Raw genomic sequence first — 6774 nt, 5'->3', positions numbered from 1 at the left:
CGCTGCAGTGGGCGGCAAGGGGCAGCAATGTATTTTCTCTAACGTCCTAGTGGATGCTGGGGACTCCGTAAGGACCATGGGGAATAGACGGGCTTCGCAGGAGACATGGCACTTTAAGAAAGAATTTGGATACTGGTGTGCTCTGGCTCCTCCCTCTATGTCCCTCCTCCAGACCTCAGTTTGAATCTGTGCCCGGACGAGCTGGGTGCTACTTAGTGAGCTCTCCTGAGCTTGCTAAAAAGAAAGTATTTTGTTAGGTTTTTTATTTTCAGAGAGATCTGCTGGCAACAGACTCTCTGCTACGTGTAACTGAGGGGAGAGAAGCAGCCCTACTCACTGAAGATAGGTCCTGCTTCTTAGGCTACTGGACACCATTAGCTCCAGAAGGATCGTACACAGGATCGCACCCTTGGTCGTCCGATCCCGGAGCCGCACCGTCGTCCCCCTCGCAGAGCCGGAAGACAGAAGCCGGTACAGAAGCAAGAAGACTTCGAAATCGGCGGCAGAAGACTCCAGCCTTCATATGAGGTAGCGCACAGCACTGCAGCTGTGCGCCATTGCTCCCACACTAAACCCACATACTCCGGTCACTGTAGGGTGCAGGGCGCAGGGGGGGGGGGGGGGGGGGCGCCCTGGGCAGCAATTAGAGACCTCTTGGCAAAAGTGGGCATATATACAGTTGGGCACTGTATATATGCATGGGCCCCCGCCATATTTTTACACAGAAATGCGGGACAGAAGCCCGCCGCTGAGGGGGCGGGGCTTCTTCCTCAGCACTCACCAGCGCCATTTTCTCTCCACAGCTCTGCTGAGAGGAAGCTCCCCAGGCTCTCCCCTGCAAAATCACGGTAGAAGAGGGTAAAAAGAGAGGGGGTGGCACATAAATTTGGCGCAAAAACAGTATATACAGCAGCTACTGGGTTAACACTAAGTTACTGTGTGATTCCTGGGACATATAGCGCTGGGGTGTGTGCTGGCATACTCTCTCTCTGTCTCTCCAAAAGGCCTTGTGGGGGAACTGTCTTCAAATAGAGCATGTTTGACGAGGAAGGCTATGTGGAAACAGAGCGGGAACAAATGTATGTGGGGTCGCCGCCGACGGCGCCGACACTCGATTGGATGGATATGTGGAAGGTTTTAAATGATAATGTTACTTCCTTGCATAAAAGGTTGGATAAAGCTGATGCCGTGGGACAGCCGGGGTCTCAGCCCATGCCTGATCCTATGTCGCAGAGGCCGTCAGGGTCTCGGAAGCGCCCACTATCCCAAATTGTTGACACAGATATCGACATGGATTCTGTCTCCAGTGTCGATGGCGATGATGCAAAGTTACAGCCTAAAATGGCTAAAGCCATCCGTTACATGATTATAGCAATAAAAGATGTGTTGCACATCACAGAGGAAACCCCAGTCCCTGACAAGAGGGTTTATATGTATAGGTAAAGAAGGCAAGAGGTGACCTTTCCCCCTTCACATGAGTTAAATGAGTTATGTGAAAAGGCTTGGGAATCTCCAGATAGAAAACTGCAGATTTCCAAACGGATGCTTATGGCGTATCCTTTCCCGCCAACGGACAGGTTACGCTGGGAATTCTCCCCTAGGGTAGACAAAGGATACCTTGTCTGAGGAACTTGATACCTTGGACAAGGATACTATATTACTGACCCTGGGGCATATATAAGATGCTGTCCTATATATGAGAGATGCTCAAAGAGACATTAGCCTACTGGGCTCTAAAATAAATGCAATGTCGATTTCTGCCAGAAGGGTCCTGTGGACTCCGCAATGGACAGGAGATGCCGACTCAAAAAGGCACATGGAGGTTTTACCTTACAAGGGTGAGGAGTTGTTTGGGGAGGGTCTCTCAGACCTGGTCTCCACAGCTACGGCTGGAAAGTCAAATTTTTTGCCATATGTTCCCTCACAACCTAAGAAAGCACCGTATTACCAAATGCAGTCCTTTCGATCACAAAAAGGCAAGAAAGTCCGAGGTGCGTCCTTTCTTGCCAGAGGCAGAGGTAGAGGAAAGAAGCTGCACAATACAGCTAGTTCCCAGGAACAGAAGTCCTCGCTGGCTTCCGCTAAATCCACCGCATGATGCTGGGGCTCCACAGGCGGAGCTAGGCCCGGTGGGGGCGCGTCTCCGAAATTTCAGCCACAAGTGGGTTCACTCCCAGGTGGATCCCTGGGCGATAGAGATTGTGTCTCAGAGATACAAGCTGGAATTCGAAGAGATGCCCCCTCACCGATACCTCAAATCGGCCCTGCCAGCTTCCCCCTTAGAGAGGGAAATAGTGTTAGCTGCAATTCACAAATTGTATCTTCAACAGGTGGTGGTCAAGGTTCCCCTCCTTCAACAAGGAAAGGGTTATTATTCGACCATGTTTGTGGTACCGAAACCGGACGGTTCGGTCAGACCCATATTAAATTTAAAATCCCTGAACATATACCTGAAAAGGTTCAAGTTCAAGATGGAATCGCTCAGAGCGGTCATCGCAAGCCTGGAAGGGGGGATTTTATGGTGTCTCTGGAAATAAAGGATGCATACCTTAATGTCCCCATTTATCCACCTCATCAGGCGTACCTCAGATTTGTGGTACAGGATTGTCATTACCAATTCCAGACGTTGCCGTTTGGTCTTTCCACGGCACCGAGAATATTTACCAAGGTAATGGCGGAAATGATGGTGCTCCTGCGAAAGCAAGGGGTCACAATTATCCCATACTTGGACGATCTCCTCATAAAGGCGAGGTCCAGAGAGCAGTTGCTGATCAGCGTAGCACGCTCTCGGGAAGTGTTACAACAGCACGGCTGGATTCTAAATATCCCAAAGTCGCAGTTGATTCCTACGACTCGTCTGCCCTTCCTGGGCATGATTCTGGACACAGACCAGAATAGGGTCTATCTCCCGATGGAGAAGGCTCAGGAGCTCATGACACTGGTCAGAGGCCTATTAAAACCAAAACAAGTGTCGGTGCATCACTGCACGCGAGTCCTGGGAAAGATGGTGGCATCATACGAGGCCATTCCCTTCGGCAGGTTCCATGCGAGGACCTTTCAATGGGATCTGTTGGACAAGTGGTCCGGATCACATCTACAGATGCATCGGCTGATCACCCTATCCCCCAGGGCCAGGGTGTCTCTCCTGTGGTGGCTGCAGAGTGCTCACCTTCTAGAGGGCCGCAGATTCGGCATTCAGGACTGGGTCCTGGTGACCACGGATGCAAGCCTCCGAGGGTGGGGGGCAGTCACACAGGGAAGAAATTTCCAAGGTCTGTGGTCAAGTCAGGAGACTTGTCTTCACATCAATATCCTGGAACTAAGGGCCATATACAATGCCCTAAGTCAAGCGGAGACCCTGCTTCGCGACCAATCGGTGCTGATTCAGTCAGACAACATCACCGCAGTGGCTCATGTAAACCGCCAAGGCGGCACAAGGAGCAGGGTGGCGATGGCGGAAGCCACCAGAATTCTTCGCTGGGCGGAGAATCACGTAAGAGCACTGTCAGCAGTGTTCATTCCGGGAGTGGACAACTGGGAAGCAGACTTCCTCAGCAGGCACGACCTCCACCCGGGAGAGTGGGGACTTCATCAAGAAGTCTTCACGCAGATTGCAAGGTGGTGGGAACTGCCACAGGTGGACATGATGGCATCCCGCCTCAACAAAAAGCTACAGAGATATTGCGCCAGGTCAAGAGACCCTCAGGCGATAGCTGTAGACGCACTAGTGACACCGTGGGTGTTCCAGTCGGTTTATGTATTTCCTCCTCTTCCTCTCATACCAAAGGTGCTGAGAATCATAAGAAAAAGAGGAGTGAGAACAATACTCATTGTTCCGGATTGGCCAAGAAGGACTTGGTATCCGGATCTGCAAGAAATGCTCACAGAGGACCCATGGCCTCTACCTCTAAGACAGGACTTGCTGCAACAGGGGCCCTGTCTGTTCCAAGACTTACCGCGGCTGCGTTTGACGGCAGGGCGGTTGAACGCCGGATCCTAGCAGAAAAAGGCATTCCGGATGAGGTTATTCCTACGCTGATTAAGGCTAGGAAGGACGTGACGGCTAAACATTATCACCGTATATGGCGAAAATATGTTGCTTGGTGTGAGGCCAGGAATGCCCCTACAGAGGAATTCCAGCTGGGCCGTTTCCTTCACTTCCTACAGTCGGGAGTGACTTTGGGCCTGAAATTGGGTTCCATTAAGGTCCAGATTACGGCTCTATCCATTTTCTTTCAAAAAGAATTGGCTTCTCTTCCTGAAGTCTAGACGTTTGTAAAGGGAGTGCTGCATATTCAGCCCCCTTTTGTGCCTCCAGTGGTACCTTGGGATCTTAACGTGGTGTTGAGTTTCCTGAAGTCACACTGGTTTGAGCCACTCAAAACCGTGGAGTTAAAATTTTTCACGTGGAAGGTGGTCATGCTATTAGCCTTGGCGTCAGCTAGGCGTGTGTCAGAATTAGCGGCTTTGTCACATAAAAGCCCCTATCTGGTTTTCCATATGGACAGGGCAGAATTGCGGACCCGTCCACAATTTCTGCCAAAAGTGGTGTCATCCTTTCATATGAACCAACCTATTGTGGTGCCTGTGGCTACTCGTGATTTGGAGGATTCCGAGTTACTAGATGTGGTCAGGGCTTTGAAGGTTTATGTAGCCAGAACGGCTAGAGTCAGGAAAACTGAGTCGCTGTTTATCCTGTATGCATCCAACAAGCTGGGTGCTCCTGCTTCAAAGCAAACTATTGCTCGCTGGATCTGTAACACGATTCAGCAAGCTCATTCTGCGGCTGGATTGCCGCTTCCAAAATCAGTAAAAGCCCACTCCACAAGGAAGGTGGGCTCTTCTTGGGCGGCTGCCCGAGGGGTCTCGGCATTACAGCTTTGCCGAGCAGCTACTTGGTCAGGTTCGTACACTTTTGCAAAGTTTTACAAGTTTGATACCCTGGCTGAGGAGGACCTTGTGTTTGCTCATTCGGTGCTGCAGAGTCATCCGCACTCTCCCGCCCGTTTGGGAGCTTTGGTATAATCCCCATGGTCCTTACGGAGTCCCCAGCATCCACTAGGACGTTAGAGAAAATAAGATTTTACTTACCGGTAAATCTATTTCTCGTAGTCCGTAGTGGATGCTGGGCGCCGGTCCCAAGTGCGGACTTCTTCTGCAATACTTGTATATAGTTATTGCTTAAATAAGGGTTATGTTTGGTTGCATCAGGGTTGATCTGATGCTCCGTTGTTGTTCATACTGTTAACTGGGTAAGTTTATCACAAGTTATACGGTGTGATTGGTGTGACTGGTATGAGTTTTGCCCTGGATTCCAAAATCCTTTCCTTGTACTGTCAGCTCTTCCGGGCACAGTTTCTCTAACTGAGGTCTGGAGGAGGGACATAGAGGGAGGAGCCAGAGCACACCAGTATCCAAATTCTTTCTTAAAGTGCCCTGTCTCCTGTGGAGCCCGTCTATTCCCCATGGTCCTTACGGAGTCCCCAGCATCCACTACGGACTACGAGAAATAGATTTACCGGTAAGTAAAATCTTATTTTAATACATCCTGCCCACTAACTGATGAACACCCAGATTTGCTATAACTACAGTTTGGTTTAAGAGCTGACGCTCCACAGTTACTCTCTGATGTATCAAACTACACTCACAACTTAATTTAATTAAAGTTATAGGGCCAGATTCAGGTCCTAATGCTGCTAATCTACATGTCCCAAAGTACCAATGTTTGGTACTTTGCACATGAGCAGGACCCGTACTGGCCATGTGCAGTACGGATCCTGAGTCGTTGGAAGCAGAACGGCTGCAGACCAGTGATTGACAGTCTGCAGCTGTTTGGGTTGGTTAGGGGGCGGTGATGGCCACCGTTCCTAAAGCTGCGGCGGCCGTCTTGTGAGACCCTATGGGTCATGCAGCCAACCAATGGTGTCGCAGGTGATACGATGCTGCATCCTAAGACACAGCACTGGATCACAAATGCAAAGAAGAGTTACACCAGACGCCTGCTGCTGCTTTAGCATATCTGTGCAACACTGCTGCTTCTAAGTAAGGGGGTCATTCCGAGTTGATCGCTCGCTAGCAGTTTTTATTTAGCAGCTGTGCAAACGCTATGCCGCCGCCCACTGGGAGTGTATTTTAGCTTAGCAGAAGTGCGAACAAAGGGATCGCAGAGCGGCTGCAAAAAATATTTTGTGCAGTTTCAGAGTAGCTTCAAACCTACTCAGCGCTTGCGATCACTTTAGACCATTCAGTTCCTGTTTTGACGTCACAAACGCCCTGCGTTCAACAAGCCACGCCTGCGTTTTTTCTGGCACGCCTGCGTTTTTCCGAACACTCCCTGAAAACGGTCAGTTGACACCCAGAAACGCCCACTTCTTGTCAATCACCCTGCGGCTGTCTGTGCGACTGAAAAGCATCGCTAGACCCTATGTAAAACTACATCGTTCGTTGTGTTAGTACGCCGCACATGCGCATTGCGCCGCATGCGCAGAAGTGCCGTTTTTTTGCCTCATCACTGCACAGCGAACGAATGCAGCTAGCGAACAACTCGGAATGACCACCTAAGTCACAGCTCTGCATCCTCCAACCACATCTAAATCAGCCCCATAGTGCACAAAAATGATCTTTAAATGTGGCAATATACACTACTAGAAATACAAGCCTGTCTGAGCTAAAAATCATTTAAGACCATGAAGACAAAACATTATTAAATGGAGGTTAATATGACCAAATAGTTCCCATATTTATTACATAAAAAGGATTGTTAGTAAACAGATA

This window comes from Pseudophryne corroboree, chromosome 6, assembly GCF_028390025.1.
Source record: "Pseudophryne corroboree isolate aPseCor3 chromosome 6, aPseCor3.hap2, whole genome shotgun sequence".
NCBI classification, from domain to species: Eukaryota; Metazoa; Chordata; class Amphibia; order Anura; family Myobatrachidae; genus Pseudophryne; species Pseudophryne corroboree.
This window is presented reverse-complemented; position numbering follows the sequence as displayed.